This window comes from Corvus kubaryi, unplaced genomic scaffold (assembly GCF_017639235.1).
Source record: "Corvus kubaryi isolate FWS band 111438036 unplaced genomic scaffold, C.kubaryi_AGA036_p1.0 37398, whole genome shotgun sequence".
Classification (NCBI taxonomy): Eukaryota; Metazoa; Chordata; class Aves; order Passeriformes; family Corvidae; genus Corvus; species Corvus kubaryi.
Window position 1 is genome coordinate 26,122,854 of NW_024581137.1, and position 27,343 is coordinate 26,150,196.

Sequence of the window (27,343 nt, forward strand, 5' to 3'; positions counted from 1 at the left end):
AAAATCAGAGAGACCAGTCAGATGTTAAAGTTGAGCACATGCAAAAGTGTTTGCTAGAACAAGGCCTTAATAACAGAGACTAATAAAAAATAATGCTTTCCCGTATATTAGAGAATTCTCCTAGGAGCTGTGACTCCCAGCTATCCCTTTTAAATTGCATGATTAACAGTGTGCTTCTAATTACTAACTAATCAAATCAAGTCTTTCTGCATGTAAATAGGACTCTGGGACTTTTAATAAGGTCTTCACTGCATGATTGCTCTTGGAATAGCAATTAGTTTGGTTTCTGCTCCCATTGATAAAAGTGGCAGTAGCGTGGAACAAAACTGTTTGTGCACCCACCAGCTCATAAATGAAGTTACTGGGAGGTGACCTTTGATGAGGTGAGGGGGAAGGACTTGAAGGCCTCCAGTGAAGAGGTGGGCTTGCTTTTACTTTCATGTCATTCTTTGATTTGTCTTTTTTAATGGCATACCCAGATACGATACCTTCTGCTTTTATAAAGCTAAAGGAAATATTTGCTGCACTGGTGTTATCAACATGGCAAGAAGCTGTGCCAGTGCCATTCAGTGAGTGGCTAGAATACGTGTCAAGAGTTACAAAAAATATCCAAATGCTGAGTTTTTCTCTCGCACAAAGAAACTACAATTCAGGAATATAACTATAATCAGATAGACTTTGGATATTTTCCTCTATAGCTCATGTTTTTTGACAGTCCAATTAGTTTAAATCTGTAATGAAAAAAACCATTTTGATCTGTAAGGAAAAAATACATTTTCATTTCTTGTCCTGTGCAGTTGATCTCCCTTGCTGAGAAAAAAAGACTTGAACAAAACTTTGTTTAGATAATCATTCTTACACAAAAAGCCTCAGATCAACAATCACTCCTCCTTCTCTCTTTGGAAAAAAAAATGGGCCACCACTAAGCTGCCCTGAATTCCCCATTTCACAAATGTTTCCTTGTTTTTTTTTCTCCTTATCTTCCTATGAAAAATATTCCACAGTAGGCAGATTCCTGACCTGCAATGCAGAATGTTGCTAAAAGAAACATGGCTGTCAGATGCCCGCATCAAATCCAATAAGCCACATCCAGCTTCATGTTGACAGTTGCATTTTTTTCCTAATGCATATTTTAGCCTTGCTTGACCATCAACCATATGGCAGGTTTGTCCTGTGGGTGAGTTTATTATTAACAGCTTGCAGCTGGAGGTACAATAAACTACATGTAACTGTGACATTGCGCTAATTGATCAAGACATCTCCAAAACAAGATGCAGAAAGTGGCCACAGCAAAGAGCTTCAGATTAGTGTTTGGAGAACATTAAGGCAAACAAGCACCTCCGTCATGCACAAAGTATCTTAAAAACTAGGGGTTTCAGTAAAAGGAATTAATTTCAAACAGACACCTTTTGAAGGGAAAAAGACATTATTTAAGCCAAAGTTAAGCCTGCATGCCAGAAGCTCAGACAATTAAATCACGGAATCTGCTGGGTGCCTTTAGTCTATACTTTCCCTTCTAATCCTGCTGTCATAGCAGAGGGTGACATAGGTTTAAGAACAGCATGTGTAAAATTAATCCATCACTTCATATTAAGGTCAGAGTGTTAGATTTTTGATGGGAGGGAGAAAAAGCAACCTTGTTAGGGATTAGGTAGAAGTTAGCTGGCTACTGTTCACAGGTAACTAGTAAATAAACTGCAGAATGTGAATTGCTTGCCTTGTATGTGTCTCCTGGTAAGTTTATTTTTCAGAAGTTTTTTCCAAGCTTGATTAACTGTTCTTGAAATGAATGGAACAAATCAGATGAATTCAGTGGTTTAGTGTCGTATCTTTGTAAACTGAAGCTGTCAAACTTTAAAAAGTACTCTCAAGTGTAGAGCACTTGTCAAACCACCTGCAGACGTCAAGGTTTAAAAGAGAAAGCTCTCCAAACTCCTAATTTAATGAAGCTTATGCAGGAATGTATAGTGTGTGTGAGGAAGAAAATATGATGACTCCATGCAAAGTATCAGATAACTAGCACCAGGCTTCAACTGGAACAAAAATTAGAGTTGCTTTGTTGGCATGTCAAGACTGCAAAGCATATATTGGAAATTCTTTGTCAGTTAAGCAGATTGGAGAAAGCATGAGAAAAGCAGTCTCCCTTGGTGCTCTCTTGGTTTAATGCTTGGAGGGAGGTGAACTGTAATCACAGCATGGTTTCACAAAGAGCATTTTGTGTGTTGTGTTTAGGTCTTGCCTCACAAATGCTGACAAAATAGACTTCAGTTTGCACTTGGTGATCCACTCTTTGCAGATTCTTGGCAAACACATTGTGCAAGCAGGGCTTACGGCTTGCGCACAAGCTGATCCCTGTGAGTAGGCACCTGAGTATTTCTGTTTGCAGTAGAATGGGGGCATTTTAGTTGCATGGTGTCTTTTCTCTTCTCTAGTTGTGTGCTATAATTCCTGTGAACAGTGGAGGGCTGACTGACCTTGTCAGTTGCAATTCTCCTGAGGAGCGATGGGAGAGACTGAGTTTTGGTATGGTCTCAATCGTTCTTGAAATGAAATTTCTGTAAGGGACATCTCAGTTTGAAAGGGTCGTCACTGATCTTAACAGAGGGGTATAGCATAAGAATGCCTGCTCCTGGAAGAAGTTTCCAATGCAGTTTATGATTTTCTCACAAAGTAGCTCTAAAGCTTGTCTGTACAGGCATCTTCTAAGGGAAGATGAATTATGAACATGCTCAGATTGCACACTGGATGTTATAGATGTTATATAACTAGAAGAAGCCAGGATGATCATTCATTATTATTATTACTATTATTATTATTATTATTATTATTGCTATTATTTTCCCCAGCAGAAAGTGACTGTCTGGTCCAACAGCTGTGAAGCCTAGTTGATTTTGGTCTATGGGTGCTTTTCACCCTTGGGTGCCCCACTGGGGGCTGTGTACATGTCTATGCATTAGTAAATATCCAAGTCTAATGGAAGATATCTGAGATTTTGCATGCAGTTAGGTTGCTAGCATCCTTGCATACACTATTTTTCTCTCATGAACTTACACAAGGTCTGCAGAAGCTTAGCTGCTGAAAAGGTTTTTTCTTTAAAACCAGAGAAAATATTTGATGGGAGGAGATTGATAAATCTCTAATCCATGTAATACCAACCAATAGTCTTGGTAAAGAACAAGGCAAGGAAAGTTCTAATGTACTCTTCTCCACGGGAGGAATAAAATACAATAGCAAGCTTTTTGTGTAAGTATTTTATTTTATTGCACTGGTTTCACATTGGAGAGGTATATTACACAAGATGTGTCATCACCTACTAAAATACATGCTTGAATTTGGATATTCTGGTGGAAGATTTGCAATGCAAAACTTCATAAAGCTGAGATTTTGCAGGGCAAAAGTTTAACTCCATTGCTGCACTTGCAGGAGCCTCTGAAACGTGTAGCACTGTATAGATGCAGTCCTCGTTACTGCATCCAGTCAGAAATGTGGCAGTGGACCTTGCTGTCACAGTGCCATTTAACGCAGCATAGTGAGTCTCAGAACAATGTGAGCATAGGGACTGTCCTCCAGGACCAGGATCAGACCCCAATAGTCACTAGCAAATTCTGGCCTTTTTAGCTGTATCTGAATGATCCTATTAAGGATTTTGGCAGATTATCTGGTTTAAGGGGGCATATTATGTAAGTTAAGGTGGAATTTGTCCTACTGTAGGCTTCTCTTGTGCCTTTCCATAAAGGACAAAAGCTCCAAGGCCAAGCACAAGTCACAGGTCTGTGGGATGACCCAAGACATTCATTTCCCTGTGGAGGTTCAGGAGATGAGAGGGAGCTCTTGCCATCGGCTGCCAGTGACACACACAGCTTCTGGTGCACCTTTTGCAAGGAATGGCCCCAGGGTACCCAGTATGTGAGTATGTGTGGGCTGGAAGCTCCCCTATAAAGTTACCTTCAGTCAGGTGATTATCAAGTGACATAGTTTCCAGTAGGTTTAGCAGAAGGTTGTGTTCAGCTCAGTCTTTCTGGCTTGCAGCTGCTTTGGATTATATTTGATAAGTGGCCATCCAAGTGTCAGGTTTTCTGGGAGGTGGGGTGGAATGGTTGTCATCCACAGGTGTTTTCCAAGAAAGTTGTTCACTCACTACTAACACACTTTGTGACCCTGCTACCTGCGGTGGTAGATACTAGTGGAGATATTTTCCAAACTGCTTTTAAAATAAAAATACCATTCTTAATTTTTTCCCTGAAATAATAACGGGTTAATTCACCCAGAACTCCTTGTGTGGTCAGAGACCTACCCTAAGATTTCTGCAAATCTTAGGATTTCCTTGTGCCTAACTCTCACAGAATGAACATACGCATCCTGAAGATGTTCCATAGCTGCTTTGGAAGGCACGTAGCTTGGCCACAGGCCGACTTAGTCACCACCTGCTACATGATGCCCCAACCTTGACCACTGCCTCTGACTGTCTCAGATGCCTTAGGAGCCTCACTGTTCAGTATCACTAGACAGACAAATGCATTTTTACCATAATTGTTATTTTACTTTTGTTGGGCCTTGATATTGGTAGTCCTCTATTCTGGTGCATTTTCTCCATTGATATGAAAGAGCAAAACATTCACCTGATGTCTTACTTCTTTCTGGTTTATAATAACAAGAAAGAATTTATTGCACTGATCATTTCCAGCAGTCCTTCGACAGAAATGTGCTCACACCTCTGTAGCTGCCAGTGTCAATGTCATAGCTCTGCTTTGAAAGCCTTCAGTGGGATAGAGATGTTCTAGGACAGAACGTTGCTCTTGGAAAGTGTCTACGGGCTTGAGAGCAGAATTTGTTAGGAAAACAGGATAGTATAGCGCCATGATGCAGCTCCAGGATTGTGGTTGTCCTTCCTGCTTTCTGTGTCAGGCTAGGTGAGAAGTACAGAGCCACATGAAACCCTGTAGAGAAGTAGTCTTCCTGGGACATATCCATTTCTCACTTTTCCTGGAGTGCTGCCTGAGGTGACTGCAGTTATTATGGTCAGGGTTTTGTCATCAGCACTGCAGTTTCGTCTTCTACATCTTAAATTCCTGTTGTGTCTGTAAAGCCATGGGACACTGTATTGACACAGAAACCACTGTCTGCCACTTTACCAAAAAGTACTCTGGCATTGAGAAGAGGATGAGTAGGATCTGTAAACTAGTGTAGAACAGCCCATAGTGTGACTTTGTTAAACCCTACAGGATGGCTTTGAAAATGTAGAAAAGATCTTCATAGATTTTCTATAAAAATTGAACTATTTAGCATGAATGAATACCATGAGAAGTCACACAGAGACCTCTGAACCTTCCGATTATATCCAGCAAATCCAAATACAGTAGTCTGTGCAGTTTTGGTTGGTCAGAACCAATTGCCTCTTGTTCAAGCTACCCTTGCCCTTACAGAACAGATGCTGTGAGGGCAAATGGAGGCTGTATAGGTATTGTTATCTAGCACCCAGTTATCAAGTAATGGCATCTTCAGAAATCTGGGGATCTGTTTGTAACTGTCTTTGAAGATCTCTGAGGTGAGAGGGAGCTGATGGTTCCTTTGAGCTGCCTGTATTTCAGCACAACTGAACAGCACACAATATATTATCTAAAATATGTAATGCGTTAGTTCCTAGCTTGCTTTTCCTGAGCATCCAGTGAGGTCAAGTTTTATAAAGAAAATGACATAAAATATAATTCACGCACATAAAAATATTTTATTTGATTCCCCCCAATATAGCATATTACTCTTTACCCCTTTTTTTCTCTCAAGAAAAAAATTTCACTGATTAGGTGTGAATGGATTTCACTTTTAAAGAAAAACCCTCAAAGTGTAGCTAAAGAGCCTCAATGAAAAGATTTCATCAGCTTTGTTACACTAAAAGCAGCTCGTGCTTTGGCCTTTAAATACCAGAGCCAAGTTTTAGAGCTTTAGGAAATGGTGCATAAACAGTCTGGCATGATGCTGTGTAACATGAAGAGAGGACTTCTATGGTTCACTGCAAAAATCACAGATAACAATCACATTCCCTATCACCAGTGTGTTATGACCATATGAAAGATATGCAGATACATGGAAAATCAACACCTGTACTTCCATCTACACCTCTGTACACATACATGCATCAGGTAGACAATGAATGGTTTAATCCTGCCTAGGTGAGCAATTTGTGTTTGGCTACACTGGAAGTATTATTTAAGGTATGGATTGGTGCCAGGAGTTATGTATGAGTGCTTTCAAGTCCTTTGCAGAGCAGAAAATAGCAACCAAAATAACCCATGCTCATTACAGAGAAGGGGCCATGAGGCAATGTCCCGTCTGCTTGTGCTTAAATCTGCCACTGCTGTTATTACTACTGTTATTTTTCAGAAAGGCTAACCATGACTAAAACCTGAGTGTCACAAAGTTAAGATGCATAAGCACCAATTATGCAATGATCCTTTCAACCAGAAAAAAACACCTCCAAGTTTTTTGCAGGCTTGAGGGTTTTTTGTGGTTTTTTTTTTGGTTTGGTTTCTTTTCTTAGTGAAATTTTTAAAGCAAAGGAAATATCTGTCTAATTATTTGGTTTACCTTGAGGCATTTGACTTCTCCTTATATGATGGGGTCACAGGCTTTTCCTTATAAAAAAATAAATAAATTAAATGGTGAGTAGTTGAGGGAAAACTTTGTGTACAGTCCATTAAATTCTGTGGGCACTGAGCACACACCCATTCTCCTTACACAAACAGAAGAACTTTTATGCCATATCACACTGGCCTAGCCTAGAACTTGCAACAACAGCGAGTCTTTCAGCAGCTTGTGTGACTTAATGTAAAATCGCCTTTTAAAAAAAATACACTTTTCCCCTCCCTTTTCCTTCTCAGGATTTGAACCATTCTGCCCCTTTTTTACATTTCACCACCGTGCTGTTATGCATCCCACCTCCCACCGGCAACACCAACCCCTCCATGCAAGTGACTAATGAAAATCCCAGACTCCTTCCTTAGTGGTTATCAGATTCATATTTCTCCGTGTTTAGACTATTATTCTAAACTTAAAAATTCAGCGTCAAGCTTTGCTTCTGGGTTTTTTGCTGGCAGTTTTATAGCTTGACCAAGCTTTACGTTGGATAGTGTTTTGGTTGGCTGCCATATTGATCCTGGCTGTTAATCAGGATTTTTGTTGTTTTGGAGTAGGGGCAAGGTGGAAGGAGTGGTTGTGGTTTTGCTCTGTGAACAGAAGTGGCCATGCTTGCTGTCAGGGGCAAGTGTCTGTACTTTGTAACTACAAATTCCTTAATGACGTGCTACATTTCAAAGTGGAGTTGGACTTGGGGGTGAAACCTAAACTGATAAACAAGAACTGCCCCCCCCCCCCCCCACCTCTAGTCTCCCACAAGCTGCTTTTAATGATGCTATTATTTATTCCCCAAAAATGTTCTTCTATGCTTTTAATAGTAAAGCAGGAAAAAAAATTAATTTATTTTCTATATGTGTGGGTTTGGTGGATGAATTTCTAATTAGTTGTAGACTGGAGCAATTCCAGGTCTAAGTTTATTAGTCAGTGAATAAAGCCATGGCATCAGTTTAAAGAAAAGTCCTCCTACTGATGTAGGTTTTTGAGGGGAATAGGGAAAGCCTTCCTAAATTTCCTATTCTGCAGTAACCTGCTTTCCTGTGGCTTCTGTGAAGCAGCACTATGCACCCTTTCTTCTCCAGGTGTTAGCTGAATACAGATATATTTGATTAATCATACTGCCCTTTTCTCTGACCCTAAGAAAGGCCAGCCTGTCTCTGTCCTGTATTTCCCAGACTCTTCTCCCACATCTTCTGTGGTGCTGATCAAGGATCTTCGCCATGTCAGGAACATCCAGTGCCAGAGGGAGAGGCAGAGAGACCAAAACCACCAAATGTGCAGCTCCCAGGGAGCCACCCCAGTGCACATCCTGGTGCAGAGACCTGGATGCATTGATGTATGGGGTGTACTGGGGGTTTTTGTCCACCTCACTACCCTTTGACAGGGCTTCTGTGTGCATCCCCCACAGAGTTCAGTCAGGGCTTCCCATCAGTGAGGGAATTGGGGGTTTTGCCATGTTGAGGAGCAGGAGCTGGGAGGAGGCAGCAGAGCTGGGATGGAGGTCCCGAGGTGGGACAGCCAGGCTGTATAATTTCCTGCCAAGTGAATGGTCCCCTTCTCCTGTGGTCCTGCAGGTAACCACTTAGCCATTGCTCACTATCCCTTCCTGCTCTTCCAGCACCTGCCACATGTGAATCCTGCAAGGAAACAAGGCCCATTTTGTCAGGTATCTTCTGTTTCAGCTGTATCTGTAGTCAGTCCTGGCCCCTGCCAGGTTGCTGTATAATTTACAGCATGTAAATGCCTCACTTTGCTTAATTTGCAGGGCTGCTCCTCTGAAGGACCATTCTAACTCTTTACCATGTCAGGTACAAAGGTGCATTGGATGCATCTCAGTCTGATTTTGAATTATATCTTGCAGCCATTCTGACAAGAGCAACCAGCTGGTGACCACCACTTGCCCAACTGAGGTTCCAGGACTGCAGTGGGGAGGGATGGTTCCAGCCCTGCCAGGTCCCACGTGGCTGGACACAGCCTCTGCAGGTGCTCCCAGGTCAGTAGCATTTCCCTGTCACCCTGACCCAAGTCTGTCCCTGCAGCTGGAAGGGAAGGTGAACAGTGACACAGGGCAGTGGAGGGGAAGATGGCTCCATAAGAAGGTGCTTCAGTGAACCTCAGAGGATTTTGTTATGTGGTTCAGCAGGACAACTACTTCATTTCTACCCTCATTTTCAGTTTGCTTTTGTATCAGATGGTGAAACACAGACTCTTGCCTGGCCTGCTCATTTGTAAGAGCCAAAGAACTGGCACACAGTGCACTTCCCTGCTTCCCAGACTGCAGTCAAGCAACATCCCTTTTTGCAGATTAATTTAGTGCCTGTGAATCAACCCTAAGCCTGACCCGAACTGACCACCCACTTTCAAGGTGTTTATATTTTCAACCCCAGGCATCTTACTAATAGCTCTCTGGCAGGCTGTGGCTTGCTTCAGGGGGGCTGCTCTTCAAGTAGGATTGGGCAAATGATGAACCACCATTTCAGGGATGTCCGTCTTCATTCCAGTGATTTAATCACAAGTAGCTGGGCTTCCATCTGTTCAAGCTACATAATGGCAAATGCCCAAGACATAAACTCCTTTCTCCCACCTTCTTACCAGAATTATTCCTATAAGTGACTGAATGTTTTAGGAAAGGAAACATTTCTCTTCATTAGTAGTAATTTGTTGTTTAATACAGATTTATGAAATACTGAGGAAGACTCACTAATCTAGGTTAAATGTATTTTACATTTATTATCTGTATCAATAGCCAAGGCAATAAAATATCCATGGAAGGAAAAAAAGAAGGGCTTGATTTCATAGTTAAGTGCAGACAAATATTTATATAAAATCTGTGAAACATCAGTTATATCATGAGAATATTATTTCTTGGACAGCTTGCAAATTCCAGGACTTCATCCCTTTACTGCAACAAAAATTTGCAAGGGATATTTTTCATTTATATTTGCTTGGCTACAGTAGAATTAAAAATCTCATTTATCGACTGCCATACTTGAAGCTAATTATTTTATTTGGAATCAACTCCCCAATATGGAAGTACTTCCTCTTAAGTGACATTTAGAAAAGGGCAGATATTCAGGAATGCAATGTTATCTTTCGGAACTCATCCTGCTAACTTTATAGGGAATTTTGCCTTTGATTATTTGGTACTCAATAGGGCCTTTCACTCAGGAGAGTCAAGGACTAGTGTGAGATCAGACAGAGGGATAAGAAACCAAACCTTGCCACCCTCCCCTGTGGAAATTTTGTGTAACCCCACACTGAATTACCAGGCTGCTGATAACATTCACATTCTGACTCCTTATAAACCCCTGACTCTCTACTTTATTTTAATTATTCTTGATTCCTTAAATGTAAAATCCCTTTCCCAAATGTTCACTTAAGTGGCTACTATTAAGTCTTTATCAGTTCTGAGCATTTCAGCCTCTTGTACGCAGAAATTTCCCGATCTGACAGAATAAGAAATGCATTTACATGGCCTAAGCTCTTAAATTGTCCCTTTCAATTAATGCCCCATCATGGAGCAATCTGGAAACCATTACTCAGTAACTCTTCATTATAATTACTTGCAGCTGAATATCCAGGCCTTGGTAATATAAGAATAAAAGAAAACTCAGTTAGTAACAAGTGCAATTGATTCCATTCAGAATTCCCCTGGTGCTTTGCCATGTTTGGCCTGCATGAGAGGAAACAAGAGGATTTTTTTCTCCTTTTCTTTTTTTTTTTTTTTTTTTTTTTTTCTTTCAGGGCCAGGAAATGAATTGGCAGACATAAGATGGTCTGTGTGCTGCTTGCCTTCATTTTTCAGCTGGTCCTTGTTAAAAATGAGACGGTGGGGCTGCTCCTTTTTTTTTTTTTTTTAAGTAGAGGGCTTTTCTGGTAACAGATAAAACTACAATACCTCAATTTGCTGCATGCTAACAGCAACCAGAAATGCTCACCTCCCGCACTTTTCATAATCAGAAAAAATTTCTTCAGTTAATTCCAGGATTCCTTGCTAGAGGAATTGTTTTCCTCCCTGACTCCAACTTTATGAATACTCAAGCAGCTCTGAAAGTGAAACTCTACTGTCTTCCTCTCCCCCAACAATCTGCCAACACCCAAACAGAAACATAGGGGTCAGCTGGGCCTAAATATGTGCTCACTTTGTCCACTCGCAGGGGTGAGACCACGGGCCATAAATCAGGAATGAAACTTCACACTAGGAAGCATTACCTTTGGAATAAGTCAAGTGGTTCCCTTCAGATAACATCCTGGCTTTCAGAAATGCTGTACTGACATTTTACAGAGTGCTTGCTCCTAGGGAGGTTTGTTTCCCATCAGCTTACTGGAGTCAAGCATGAGACCCTGCACTTCCTCAGCCCCATGGCTACTCCAGAGATAACAAACCCCAGCAGCCACAGCAATGCCAGCTACCATGAAGACAGAGTACCTTTCTAAACATGAGAAACAGTAAAGAGGATTAGTAACCATTCCTGAGTCTCCAGGCCACAGTAAAGGGGTTTAACAGCTGTGCAGTGTGGTACAGTAGTTCAGCTCTGGTGCTTCACTTTTGTTTGACAGTGATGCTTCAGGTCCAGACAGGACTAGAAGTTTCCAGCAACACCTCCACAGGGTTGTGTTTTCCCCACAGGACCAGTAGAATCCCTGGGATTGGGGATGGGGGACAATCAACAGTAAAGTCTCCATCTGACTCCCCAAATAGTCACCAAAGAGATGTGTGTAGCAACGAATTCTCACCTCCAGTAAAGCAGATGGAAAATACAATTTTTACGGTTTTCCATTAAAAAAAAAAATCTAAACAATCATTTCATCTTTTCTCTTTAAAATGCTTGTGGAAAACCAAAGGGAATTTATTCCCAGCAGGGAAACTGCCTTTTCATTCTGGAAAGCTGTTTTTGCTAAGAAGTCAGCAAAATTTTAAAATACAGGTTTTCTTCTTTTTTTTCCCCTTGCTTTGAACAGTTGCATGAAAATAAATGACTTTCTTTGAAAAGTAAAAGTATTATTCTTTTTCCTTATGGACTTCACTGTTGCTGAAGGCCTGACTGCAGCTCAGTATTGTGATTCACATAGGTTTTCTGGGTGCTTCTTCAAGAGCGTTGACAGTTAGACAGATGGGATAATTTGGGAATGGACTTTCCTGGAAATCCTTTGGACTCTGTGAGGCTCAAAGCTCACCTCAGAAGCTTCCCAGAAGCTTCTACACAGACAGATTTAAACCTAATTACTCCCTTCAGCTATATTTTGCTTCTCAGAACTTCACCGGGGTGGAGTATATAAGTCTGTACCTGGAAAAACCCTGGGACCTGAGGGGCCAGAGGAGGAATCCAATCCCATGGCACTGTGCAGAATATTCTCAATTTTGTGCTGCCTGTCATATCACATTGCTGGTGTGGCTGTGGTTAATCTGTCTCACTCACTGTAATTTCAAAGCATATGAGATACTCAAGGATGAAAAAAAGTATCTCTGTTTCCCTTTGTAAAGAGAGGCTGTAAGGTCAACTTCCTGATGTGTAAGAATTAAGGGGTAAGAACACAGGGGAGCCAATCTGTTCCTGGAAGGAGTCTTCCAAGGAAAAGATTCTGGTGCCTAAGGATGCACAAACACCAGAGGTGCTAGGTGAGTCCGACACGCTCTACCTGGTCATACACACAAGCTCAAAAATATCTCACTTCCTTTGTGAATTTCACCAGGGACACAGGAACTATGCACCTGAGTAATATTTGTAGGACTGGTTTATAAGGAAGTGTAAATCAAACCCATGTCACCCTCTGTACTATGAAAGCTGTAGCCTGATATTTTTTGTTTCCATAAAAGCCATACAAGATAAAATTACTCTAGAAATAGTGTCTATAAACAAAAGCAATGTTAGGGTTAACCGTAAACATCAAATCACTCCCAAGACATCACTGACTGTAATCTTTGGTGGTTTCATACATCATCTTGAGCCATGCTGGAATAAAATGTTCTCCCTCAGAGCCGGTTTATTATCTACTCCAGGTGTAGGTTGCACAGGGTCTGCCCTTCATGTACTTGCTTCTTTACACCAAACCTCCATCTTGTAATCACATTGCTACTGGATATGAGCAAGGTATTTTTTACCACTGCCAGCAGCTCTACAAAAATGTCTGGGCTTCCTAAGAGCAAAAAGCAGCATTTGCCAGACAAAACCCTTTGCTGTTAAGTCAATGCTGTAGAGGGTCCTTCTGGCTACTCACAGACACACTGATACCGTGTATCATGTAATGCCACACTACACACCCTCTCCAGGCTCCTCCCTGAGCTCACCCCATGCAACTGCTGCATGTGTGACTTTTCCATACTACCCACTCTCTTGAGCAGGAGGATCACTTGGATGATATCATCCCTTAATTTTTGTTGTCTTTTTTTTTTTTTTTTCTCCTCAGCATTGCACTTACCTATTTATCTGTCATTGTTAAGGGAGAGCTGGAAGAAAGAAATAAAAATACGCTCAGCTGGGGGCAAGTTTGAAGATGCATTCTTAAGTATTGCAGTCCAAGATAAAGGAAAGTCTTTGAGGCTGTCCTGGCACTTTTTAGCACCACTTCATTCACACTGTGTTCTTATCACCTCCTAGGTCTTCAATTTTTGTGACTCAGCATAGGTTTCCTAAAGGGATTTTGAAGCTCCACTGGATATCACCAGCTGAACGTTGGCCAGAATATCTAAACCGTCTAAATTACTCACAGGTCTCTGGTGAGAGTGGTGGCCTTATCAACAGGACATTACTTCTCTGCAATGAAGGAGACTATGACTTTGGATGTCTTGGAAGGAGATCAGTCCCGTTATTTTTCAGTTATTTTCCTCAGCACTTTATGGTCAGGAGATATGTAGCAGCAAATTCCCAAATTCCCCAAAGGAATTCTCCAAGCAGAACAGTTGAAATTTTGGGAAGACTAAGATGTCTTGTTTGAAACTCCTGGGGAGGGAGTCAAACTCTTGTTGGGAAATGTTAATTTTTTTTAAAAAAAGGAACAGTTCTTTCTAATAAGATTGAAAAAAATATTAGTACTTTTTCGATTCATCTCCCAATTTGATTGTTAACAAAACCTGAATGGGAAATATCCCTAAAGTTTCAGCTCATCCACTTGATTGGTTATCCAAAATTACAAATTGTGTTCCAGCTCACATCTCTTGAGCTGGAAAACTGGATCAGATATCTTGGAGAGGTTAGAACCCTTATGCACAACAAATGCAAATGTACAGCCTGGATGTCCATATGACTACTTCTTAGGTCAAGGCCAGTAAAAATACCTTTCCTCTTGTTATTTGTACAGCTCTATTGATCTTGGTCAGAAGGAGCCAGTGCAGAGATATTTAGATTGGCCCATTGTTTTTGATCATGTTCCCTCCCAGTGACAAGCCCTAACCACAGTAACAGTGCCATGGAGAGAGCTCCATCAACTCAGGTCATTGAAGCTTGAACCTTCTGACAATGACTTGTCTCTTTCCCCTCTTGCTGCAGTATCTGTGAGAGTTTGGACTCTGCTGTTTGTTATATGAGAATGATAATTGGTTTGTTTTACAGTTCGCTTGGAAAACTTCATTACAGGCTCTGAGCAGGAGCTCAGAGGTATCTCATCTTTTCACTCCCTCCACCTGTCCCTGTAGCAATTTAGGGCATGAGTGGCCATGGCTTAAAATCGTCCTCTTGTATTTGTATAAATTATCTTGAAAAGCAATACAGCATTTATGAATGTGCTTTAGAGAGATCCTATAACTTAGCATTCACCCTTCTTTCCTGGGTCCTAAACAGGCAGCTGCCAGCCTGACTGATATGTTCCTATGTCTTGCATGAGAGCCTTACCCATGATTAAGGCATGTAAATAGACTACCTCCCATTTTCTGCCCAGTTCTGCAAATGTCACCAATATCCCTTTGTGAAGTTAACTCTTCCTTTCCAAATTTGCTTTTCTTTTACTAAAAAAAGCCTGAAAAATTATTTGCTTGGATCCAAAACTTTTTCTGATTAGTTGAGGAAAGAAATATTTTTCATCCTGGGTCTAAAGGAAACAAATTCTCTCTTTACAGTTCAGCCACCTAATTAAAAACAATTGATGATTTGCACAGCTCTTGTGAAAACCATGCCCTCTGCAGCAGATTGTAACAATTTCCATGACAATACTGTACATTAATATGCTTTATGGGTACAGCCTCACTCTGCAATGTAGGACACTTTTACAATGATCCCCGACTACATCACATGTGGCTGTAGCAAACAATGAACCTAATGCTGCACTTGTAAAAGATTTATGATTCAGAGAGCAGAAGATAAATGATTCCAGTCCCTGGATGCTTTAAGAGTAAGTTCCTTTAGCTCATATGGTTAAAATTGATCTTTCCATTGTCTCTTGTACGGAATGACCAAAACTAATGATGTTAGGTAATCAATATGAAAAGCCGTGCATAAAGAATTAAACCAAGAAATAATGGATTGCTGTGTCAAAGGCCTCCAGACAGTAAGAAATCAGTGCTGACTGGACATGTCAAAAAGACATCCAGACCTTTGGGTATTTCACTTCAGCCTGTGCCCACACCTAGAACAAAGGACCCCTTTTATTCAGAAACAAAAATGTGAGGGAGAGGAAGCCAAAAATAACAATGCATTATCACACATATGGCCTTCCTATAACCTGCAACCTTTGAGAGTTATCAGCACTCAGATAACCTGAAAAAGAGAAGAGGGAGGACTCAAAGACCAAGGAAGGGAAAGGAAGCTAGGATAAAAATCCTCTGTATATTATCTGCATCCTGGAATCTGCTCACAGCCTCAATCTCTCTGGGATTTCTTAATTTGTTCTGTAGGGTCCTTGGAATATACATGTGAAAATAAAGTACTAGAATTCTAAATTGTAAGATCTATGAAATCTGGTTTTCAGTGTCTCTGTAGTTTGTGTTTGGAGACTTTGCTGTCCAAGAAGCCAGTAAGTTTTTCTCTAGTTGTGGTTGGGGAATTCATACTAGTATTCTCCTTGTGGATTTGCTAATGTCTTGTACCTGTGACTTTGAGTGGTAACTTTGCAGTTTTTCTGCCAGCATGGGAACCATTGGGACCTGTCTCCTCTATGTGGCTGAGTATTTAAAGAAATTTGAAGAATTTCGTATATTTGAGACCCCTACATCTCGGTAGAATTTGGTTAAATCAGTCACTAAGCTCACGGAGGGAGAGGAGAGAGAAGGAGCTGACACATGGACACTCTGGTAATGTGCATCATTGCACAGATGTAATTTTCTTAGGGAATCAGAGGACAGTTGCTAAGTAGGAAGCTCTTCTTTGGGGATTTACAAATAGCTCTAGTGATGTTCTTTGGACAAGGTGTGAAGAGCACGTTGGTCGAAGGCTGCCTTGTGCAGCACACAGTGTTAACCCGCACACTAACCTCAACTAGTGACAGGAAAGCTCATGGACAGACAGCCTAGTCTCTGTCTGCTCTTCTTCCCATCTAAAATGATGCCCACTGTAGAGAAATGGCTCATTTCTACTCTGAAATGTGCAGAAGCATGATACTGTTCTGCACTCACTGGTTGCTGCTACATAGCTCTTGCTGTTTTTTCTCCCTGAGCTCTTTACACATCACCTCACTCTCTGGACTTTCCTTCTTTCTTTCCTTTTTTCTTTCCTTTGCCCATCCCACCTTTCTGAAATAGGGATTTTCTGTTGCATCTGTTCAAAGTCATCTGACAAGGCTCGGTCTTGAAGCAGAGTGGGACTGAAGTTACCGAGCAATTCCCCGCTTCTCACTCTCTCTGGCTGGAGAGAGAAAGACAGGAAAAAGGAGTGAAAGCTGGGATGTAGAATCATTTTTGAAAACATTTCTTTTCTCCTTTGAGTATTAGAGTGAGAAAAAGTTCTAGTTTCCACTTGAATCTTCCAGGTAGGAGTTACGCAGATGTCTCCCATGAGCCTCATCTGTTCCTAACATCCAGACATAACAGGTATAAGCAGAGCCTTGGAGATGAGCTGGCACAGTCTCTACCAGAAGGAGTATGCATTTCTGTGGATGATGATTTGGCTTCATGCATGCTAAAGAATATATCATTCTATTCCTGAACTGTTATACCAAGGAGATAGGCTGAGCCCAGTGCCTCTCTGCTGGGGTCTGGATCCCCATGTGCCACCAAAGCCCCATGTATCCCTGAAATTCAAGGACTCACAACTTGCAAGAACTGAGCTTTGCTTTTGTGAATTCCCAGAACAAGAATCACTCAAGGCCATTCCAGAAGATGGAGTAACTAACTTCTAAGATATTTCAATTCTAAGAACTTCACTTAGGAACCCTGCCAATGGCAAGCTTAGCACCTAATGCTTACTACTAATTTTGGTAGTTGATGTGCAGCTAACCCTCAGACAGGCCTTAAAAACCTGGAGGCAGGGAGTAGTATGTTGCAGAAGTTGTACTTATATGAGAACTATCTTGCTCTTGGGATGCACATGTGCATTATAAAGGAGCCTGCTTCTGGGGTCTGGTGCCTTCAGACTATACCAAATTCTGGTGGGGATGAACCTTGGGATTCCCCCATTCTGTGTCTCCAGTAGCACATCTTTTCTTCCCTGTGGATAACCGAGGGATGCCCACTGATGTTAGCGGGAATGGTCCCACCCCAGTGGCAGGTGAGAGGAGAGAAGGACTAATGCCTCTGGGGTCTCAGCTCGAAGTAAAAGCTGAAAAATCAAGGTATTGGGGCGTTCAGCCTGGATGCTATGGACTGTGCTGGTCCCTGCCAGCAAGTCCTACACCTAAAGCCACCCCTCACCTATTCATCAAGGAAGACTTCAATTCTTTATCTTCTATCTCAATGCTCTTTTCACCCCCTCCCTATATCCCATTATATTGATTTTAGCCCCAGTCTTGCTCCATTTAACCCAGTGTTAGAGGTCCAGACCTTAAATATTTATTTACTTAATGTAGCCAAATGCAGCCAATAGCAATTAAAGGCCTGACCTCTAACACCCTGCTGAAGCAGCTGGCCAAAGTTAGAGGCTCATCATCACACGAGAAATCCAAGGTAATTAGACCCCCTTCAGCCCCTGCTTCCCTGCCCCCTGCCCCAAATACTGGGTAAAATAATACCGTGGCACTAAATTAGACCTCATTACCTACTGAGTCACTCGATCCAGACCTCCCTTACATAGTAATGAGTACTGATTTATTGTGATCATTATTTGGGCATTACAGGTCACTAAATAACATGCTCTGCCCACACATGTCTTCTGAGCTAATAAATATCCTTATAGGAAATATTTTTGAGTGAACTAGCCTTCAGGTTGGTTCAGTAACTTCAGTCACATTAATTTTCTTAATGCATGTAGTGCTTTGATAGGAAAGCCACAGGGATGGAGGCAGAAAAGGAGGTGCAGAAAAATCCCCAAACACAGCTTTTCTCAAGCTGGGGTTCCTGGATGGAAACTGGGGAAGTGGTGCAGAGCGAGGTCAGTGAGAAAGATCAGAAACAACCTTAGAAAATATATATTTAAAATCAACCAACCCCCCAAGGCTCGATCCAAAGCTTAATGAAGTAATGGAAAGATTCCCATTGAGCTTAATGGGCCTTGAACCACGTCCAGGTGTGCCTGTGAGTATAAGGGTATATGCATCACTTGTGCACATGCAAACACTACTATATATTTCTTAAAAACTTTAGAGCAAATTCAAATAGTTCATTTTTTTTCTTCTGGGAAGCAAGTGACATGGAGTTTTGCACCATTTCCCTTGCTAGTGTAGCTGTGGTACAAAACTGGGGAAGAGTCAAGTTTGTCAGAGCTGAAATGGTATTGTTTGTTATATTTATCTAGATAAAATCTTCAAAGGACCCATCAATTTCAGTTAGAAGGTGAATAAAGCAAGTTCATGGATATTTCTGTATATGCAGGTATATATTGCCAAAGGACACAACAATGGAAGACTAAGAAAGGAGAAAACAAAAAAAAAAAGAAAAAAAAGAAGATTCAGAAGATTCATGGTTCAAGAAAGATTAAGAAGAAAGGGATTAAAACCCCACTCCACCAGCTATCACACAGAATGTTTTATTGGCTTATTCCTGGCAAATCCTATAATACATTTTCATTATTTATAGAAATAATTCTGCATTACTTTGCCATAAAAAATTGGGCTGGGCTCTTTTAAAAATTACAGAAATTAGATGAAATCAGGCTCTTTGAATTATCCATGAGCATTGGGTTAATATAATCAATACTTCAGCCATTACAAGTTGATGTTACATCTCGAGACAATTTTCTAACTTAATAAGATTAGAAATAATAAACTGGTATTATTTCTTTGCGAATTGGGGCCTCTGACCCAGTAATTTAATGGCTTCATTATTACAGCCATGGAATGTAGAAAGACCCAGCATGCTGCCTATTTTCACAACTGTGCTTTGTCCAAATTATGTGACTTTTAAAAAAGCAAAATGAAAACTTACCAAACAATTTCAGAGGGCTGCAGTGGACATTTTTCAATAGACACAGTACGATATGCCAAATCATGCTTGTGATTTTATTTTCAGTCCATTGCACTGTAATAGTAGAGTGAAGATGCTTTCACATTTAAAAATAATGAAAAAGAGCTTCCTTTGCATATTTTTGGAAAGACAATATTAGCAAAGCTTTCAGTGCTTTGTGCTCGTGCTGGATTTTTGGTGGCTGCTACTTAGACAGGTTTTCTTTGCAATGGAGAAGGAAAAATAGTGTCTTGGTCATAGAAATAAGGGTCCAAATCTGGCTTTTCCACAGACCTCTTCACCTCTGTGGTTGAATGTAAGCCCGGTAGAGGTCAGGATGAACAACTCTTCTGGTGCCAGTGCATCCAGGACTTCACTCTTCCAGTGATCAGTTTGTGATCGGGAGAGTGGGAACTTGGCCAGGAATTTTCTTTCCCCTGCTATGTGACTGTTTTTTCTGTTAATGTATCAGGTCCAGAGTGGGGATTTCCATTTGCCACATGCAGCTCTGAGCACCAGAGACTGACCCCAGCTAATGCCTTGCTGGGATGCAAATAATAGCTGCAGCAAGCCTCACGCAGGGATACATGGGGAAATGCACCCAGAGTGTCTTTTACTTCCTGCTATTGTGAAATTTAGATGAAAACACCAATATTTCAGCAGTCTGATAGGAAATGTATAGGAGACCCATGCATATGGTGCTGTGCACAAGGGAAATGTCGCCCCAGAGGGCACAAAGGCTTCAAAGAATCACCCGTGTTGGGGAATGGGGCACTCACAGTGGCAGAAGCTGGTTTGGGGGATGCAGAACGTATAGCAGGGTACAGCTCTTCTTCAGCAACAACATTCAGAAGATGAAATCCTTATTTTACCCTCCCTGTTCTCTTTTCTGTGCAAGACACACTTCGATCCTACCTGCTAGAAAATAGTCCTGCTTTAGCACACATCTGCAGTGCAGAGATGCAGGCAAACAGCATTTATTTTGCTCCTTATCTACTCTCTGCACTATTTCTAACTCACAGCAGTTTAGAAAAAATAGAAGGGCTTATTCAGAAGGATGCTAATTCAGTTATCTCTACCTGTAAGAGACCCCTGTGTGGTCATTTTGAAATCTCTGGGCTAAGCTCATTTAGATACGCACATCTGTTATAGCAAATGCTTTCTGTAAGCCTTAAAGGAAACATAACCCAGGATGATAAAACATCAAGGAAAACAGGAGGCTCAGCCAAACGGTCACCGCTCTGAATTTCTGCTTGAGAGATGGCTGCTGTTGGATACACTCACATTTCCCTGCCTAAACATCCATCTTTAATTGGTTAGTTTGCAGGAGCAAGGGAGTGAGGATGAGGATGCACTCCTCATGGTGCTTTCAGCCCTGTTTAAGAATTAGGGAGAAACAGCTGTGGAGATCTAAGGAGAAAGGAGAAAAAGAGCTATCAAAAAACTACCCGACTTTCAGAGTTAAGGCTGTAGCCTTTTGGTGTTTTGTATCAAAATCATCTAATATGGCTAAATTTCAAGACACTAGTCGCAGAATGGCACATGTATGTTAGTGGATCCACCGTGCTCCCAAACAACTGCATCATCCTAATTCCACACGTGGGAAAATTGAGTCCTGGTGGGGTTTGCCCAGAAACCCCTGAGACTGCAGCTGTCAGGGGAGCAGAGAAATGCAGCATTCCTCTGTCTCGGCAGGGAGAGCCGATGCACATGCTTCCCATTTCATTCTGGGCACTCGCAGGACAGCTGGTCTTTGATGTCCTTAACTAAGGAAAGGTATCATGGGTCAGGAGGGGATAGTGGTTTCAGATATGTAATGAGAAGACCGTGATTGACAGTGCTTTTGCTCAGCCACATAATCACTTGATTACTTTTTGTCTTTGCTTTTAACAGAGAAAATAAAAGAGCGCTTTGATGGTGAAAACACTTTTTTCAGTAGCCAGAAAATCATAAGATATATGTATGTATAAATACATTTTTATACATAGAAAAAATATTTGCTTTCAGCATGGAATTAACCCTAAGATAGGAGGCATTTATACGACCTGTGGTACCACTGTTAGCTTTGTGGAAACACTATTTTCTGTCTCCTACAAACGTGTTGGCATTTTTTACGACACTGTATATTTCCAGTCACCCTGCTTGCACAACCTGTGCCCATTTAGAAACAGGGGGCTGGAATAAAGAGCCACAGAGGCTGCAGGCTCAGAGCAGTGATGGGGTATTTTGCCTGCGACACATGCCTTAGGCAGCACACACAATGCCCCCTCCTTGAGCAACCACCACCAGCCTCTGGTTAATGTCTCCGAAACAGCCTGTTAAGACTGTTACTACAAATTAGAGTCTGGATCATTCTAAAACGAAAATAGACTTCTTTCATCTTCCAGATGGCTGTCTGATTGGGAACTGGGCAGGATCACATTTCAGGTTGTGACTTAATGATTCAGGACAATATTTATGGTTATTACCTGACAGAGGGCAGTGAGGAAAATTAAAGCACAGACCCATGCTTCATTTATGACAAAAAACAAATTCATGACAGTTCTGTATATTAGAGGTGGCATCTTTTGCTCGGGGCAAAGTCCGAGCATAGCTCTGCATCTGAGCCAGACCTGCCAGGGGCTGCTGTGAGAGCCTGGCCAGGACGGCTTCAGCGTCCCTGCTTTGATAGATGTTCTATCCTCACAAACAATCTGCTGCTTCCCTTGGAGGGGGTCTTAGGCAGGCAAGACACAAATATGAGTGAGAGCTTTCAGAGGGGAAAAATAACATAATTATACAGCGTATTTGCTTGATGGCTGCAGTTGCCTGAAATATTGTTCTTCAGGGCACGTTTTTGACATAATTATTGCCACAGGATGATCCCTTCTGGAGAAAACATGGAGTAATTATGCAAGCCAGTTGTAGATATGATTCTGCATGTGATTTTCCCTGCAAACGATGCTCCTTGTGATACCAGCTGGTGGGAATGCAGGGCATTTTGAAGAAAGGGGCAACAGTGTTTGGCTAAATCAAATTGAAGCCTCAGCTCTGCTGGCTCTTTCCTTAAGGAAAGAAATTTATTAGTGTTCCTCTCCCAGTTAATCCTTTGCTTTGCATATGAAAAAACTAACACTTTTTTATTGTCAGCTGCTAAAAAAATTAACAGCCTTTATGAAAATAACTACAACCCACAGCTTTGAGCTCCCTGTAAACCAGTTTTGGACTTCAGAGTTTCTTAATGAAACATAAAATTCTGAGAGATGAGAGGTAGCTGTTGAAAAAATTTTGGGAAGATGGCTATCCTTCCCATCGCTTAAGCTTATTTTATCCCTAAGCTAAAACAAGCTCTTTAAATTTGCAGATAGTGATACAAGGAATATTGTTTCAATTAAAGAGTATCTTATTTTAGGGAAGAATATTCTGTCCACATCTGTTAAGCATTACTCCAAATCAATCACAATATTTATTATGTAAGAAATATTTTTCCCAGGGGAGTGGCGCTTCTCAGTTATTCTTCGAGATGGACCTTTCTTCTCCTCCTTTTGCCCCCTTCTGCTGTGCTCTTGCCCTGACAAACGCCACATCCATCAGCACCCAGCTGCACCAAAAAATCCCTGGCTGCCTCCTTCCCCAGCCCAGTTCTGATCCTTCTTGTGGCAGGATCCTTTAGCAGACCACCAGGCAAATCTGCTCATTGATGTTAACCGCTAGCTATTTTGATTTATGCTGGGATTTGCAGAGCTGCCCCAGGGAGAGAAAACCATGGGGTGTGAGGTATTCAAATCCCCTTGCGTAGCACAGAAATATTAGTCAAAGTCTTTCAGAGAAAAGGCCAAATTGTGAATGTGTTTGGTTTTGTTTAGCAGAATGAGATGAATTTTTATCCTGTTCAAAATATCGTAATGGCTTGAGCACTGAGACAATGAGGGCAGTTTATCAGTTTCCTTCTGAGCCTTCAACCACTCCTGTGGTCATGAGGTAACATGTTTGGCTCTCAGCTTTCACCTGCATTTCATCTGGATCAGGCTTATTGTGAAGGGCTGTGTGAGGTTCTGAGCAAGGTCCCTGATCAAAGTCCCAACCTCAGCCCAAATCTGCAAGACCCTCACGAAAAGCCTATGCTGTGTGTCTCCAGTACCGAACCTCCCACAGATGCGTGTTGCCTGGTGGCTTTGTGATGAGGGCTGGTCTCTGCTACCCCTCACATCTATTTTTCATTTTTTGTGCCCCTCTCAGCACCCAGGGAGCATCCCTGGCTCTGCAAAGAGTCAGGCTCACCCCAGCACAACATCTCCAGCAGTCGCTGCTTCATGCTTGCAATTCTTTGCACATCAAGCATCTAACAGACACTTTAAACACTTTCTTAATTATGTAGTGGTGAATACCTCACTAAAAATGGGGCTGTGGTATACAATTAAAGGAGAAATGTATAAACTATCTGATGTTGTCAGTATCTGTAGCTCAATGTGAAATTACACCAGGAACAGGAGACTCTTGTTTGAAAAATCCATTTTCTTGTCATTTTTATGGCTCTGTTAGATAATAAAATCAAGAGAAAGATGACTAGAATAACAATAGTATCTCTTCCTGAGTGAAAAGATAGGAGAAGAAGGAGGAATGCTGAGATGAATGTATGAAATCTCTTGTCTAAGTAAACAATCTACATACATTTGCATTTGCTTGCAATCATTGATATAAAATGTTGTCTTCATTAACATTAGGAGATAGAGATATAAGTTACCTCCGCATCCCTGATTTAGCTGCCTATTTTAAAATAAGGACTGATGGCTCTTAAACCCATCAAGCAGCCTTAGTTCTCATTTGACTGTATTATTTCAAGTGCCTTAAGATTTACTAAGGAGTGTCTGACAATAATGAGAGCTGAACGTCCAGATCCAGAAGAGAATAAGCCCAATTTAGGTTTCACTGGAATCAATAAGGGAGGGGTCACCTTAGGCTAGGACAAAAAAGCAGGATGGTATTGAGAAAAAATTGGGCGGAAACATCTGTGTGTCATATTCTGCCTAATCCTGCCCTGGTGTGGAGTTTGCCCAGCCTGACCCTTCAACCATAACCCACACTGAACGAGCAGGGTGAATTTTGCATAGATCTGCCATGGGAGAGAGGCCCAAAGACACCAACGAAACATTGATTTAATCTTTATCTCTTACACAGAGTTACACATCTGTCAGATCTGGGGATAGTTAAGATTATCAGTTTTGCCCCCAGCTTCTGCTTCCAGCCCAGGTGTTCTCTGGGATATTTCTGTGATACTCCTGCTTTCTAATATATTAGCATAGCTGCTAATGAGTTACAAAGTTACAAAAAACCAAAAAAGGTGGAGATTTCACTAAGTAGACCTTCCTATTAAAATACAGTGCTAAAGGGGCCATCTCATGTATCTCTGTAAAAACAAACAAACAAACAAACACCCCAACATCATCTAGTGCTTTCTTTCAAAATATGTATTGTTTACAAATGAGTGGTGCAGCCAACCCAGTAAATTCTGCTGCTCTCCCCACAAGGCTGTTTCTATTGTAAAGCAAACTGGTCTCATGCCAGATATTCCATAGTGTTTCGAAACAGCATTTTCCCCTCCTTAATTAAAAAGAAAAAAAGAAGAGAAATTATTTGAATGCAAAGTTCGAAGCAGATCTACAGCTTTGCAGAATGACTGTGGTAATGAAGCGTTTGCAGGAGTCAATCAGGGCAGACGACTTTCACAGGAGAACTTGATGCCTTTCAGATTTTCAAAGAAAAATAAGCCAATGACAAAAGCAGAGCAGCTGTGAGCACACGAAGGAAATTAGTTATAGCAGACTTGTAATTAAGCATTGGAAACTGATCAAAACCATTATCCTGTTAGTTTATACCACAACTTCTATCTACTACAAAATCAATTACACAAAAAATAAACTATACGCACTCTGAAGTTTTCTCACATGAACGCATCCTATCCAGTCCTTGGACTGCAAAGTATGTTTGTTTTCCCAATAAAATATGCAAAGCGTAGAGCAGGGAAAAACAGAGATGAAAAGGGAAACAGAAAATTGGAAGAGAATTTTGGCAGAAGAAGTGACTCTGTCAGGACCACACTTGCCTAAAAAAACAATATTTGTGCAATGAGATAAGCACCCAGGGTTCTCTTTTAGCATATGCATTTTTCCGTTTTCCTTTGGTGAGAGCATTGAGTAAACAGGACAAATCGACATTAAATGATAGAAATCATTTAACGATAATAAAGCAAAAGAATGCAACAAAAATCTAGAGATTTGAGGGAAATATATACACAGGAAAAGTTGGGCAAAATTTGTCCTTTGAAAATCACATGTTATTCCCATTAACTGTAACATGAGATGGATGGTGGAATAAAATAGGGGCTATGTGAGCTGGGATTTTCTTAGAAGATTGGGGCCTGGTTTAGCACATGTTTTATACCAACAGAGCTGTTTCAGTTAAGAAAACAAAAATAAACCCTGGCAGGTTACAGACACCCATCCTTTCCTGGCATGAGCAGCATGCTCCCACTCCTTCCCAAGCTGGCCCTCTGCAGGCCATCCCTGCTTGGGCTGTGCCAGCAGGGCAGCTATCCCCGCTGCCGTGGGAGGCTGCTGCTCACCCTGGCTTTATTGATGGGACGGGATGGAGAGTTGCAGGATTTATGTGACCAAAAGGCCGTATTTCAAAGCCAGGGTGACAGCAACGCATTTCAAATAGGTCAGCAAAAGTCTTTCCTTGGTAGTAGGCGCTCTGCACAAAAGCTTTGGCAGGTAAAAACGTGCTTGAATGTGAGACAAATATTTGGAAGCCCCTGAAAATCGCAGCTGTGACGTGTGAATTTTCCAAAGCACTGGACAAAAGTTGTCTAACCAAACTGGGTGTTAGGCCTTGCTGCCTGCCCCCATTCCCTGCTGTGGCTGCCATGGGTGACTGCCTGTCAATCCGGCCAAAACTTGTACATCCAAAGAACTGGTGCAGTGATGCAGCCACAGACACAAGGCTTTCACAGGCAACCTCAGGCTCAAGAGAGCTGAACCTTTACCCTGGCAATGAGTGCCCTGAGCAGTGGCATTGCACACCACCAATCCTGTTTGAAGCCAGCACCTCCAAAATTTGGGCTGTAATTTAAGGGCCTCAGCATGAATATAAAATCCTAACTTCAGGCTCTTTTCTTTATAACTCTTGGCACAAGATCCTAAGACAAAAAGCAGAGCAGAAGCAAAGAGTATTACTGCTATTATTGTGCCATGTGCACAAGAAAAATATATCAATGTGTGAATACACAGAAATGAGAGAAGGGAGACAGAGATGATGTGCTTTTAATATATCTGAAGCACCAGAAAATTTTTCATGATCAGGAACAAGACAGAGTTCATGAAAAGGTAAACCCAAGAATAAATTATGAAGCTCATTCCATTAGAGGTATATATTAAATACCATATGTTGGTATAGGGTTAGTTTTCTTTTCCTTTTTGCTCTTTTTTTCTTTAGAAATCATTTTGCTAGTAGCAGATATCACTTCCTTCTAGGTTATGTTCTCTCATGTCACATTTATTGAGGTGAAAGGTATCTGACTTGAAAACCATAAAGTTTTTTTTTTTTGTTTTAATTATATGAAACAGATATAAGGGACTAGATTCAGAGCAGGGGTAACGTGAGTGGAGCCAGTGCAGTTACACTACCCAGTAACCTGTCTGACTATTGTTATTAATGCATATGCCTGTATTGTACTGAGCCATTACTATACCACAAAGGCAAACACACACACATTCATGTGTGCACAGTGTAAGCCCACTACCCAAATGCCTGGGATTGTACCACCATTTGGATAAGCAAACATTGTTATTACAGCATGGCAGCAGTTAATGTATGAGCATATTGTACCCTTCCTTGAAAATGAATATGTAGGGCAGAAGAGAGAAGAAAAATTTACATTTTTCAATCTACATGTGTTAAATAAAAGAGTCTTGTGCAGGCAATTATATGAGCAAGAAGAAGTAGGGCTGCATTTAGGTAACCATTGTCAGAGAATCCCATCTCCCAGACTGGGTTTGCTCTCTTGGATAACATGGCCCCAGCTCTGTAGAAAAGACTTACATTGAGCACTGAAGACCAGGGTCTCTCTCACTCTCTACCTTGTCATTCTGGGCAATCACTGGGATAAAACAAAATGATCCAGTGATGTATTTCAATTCAGGGAACAACTGCTGCTCTGCGTCATGGACTCTTTTGGGCAACAGCTGGTATGGGGCGTGTACATGGCTGGAGATG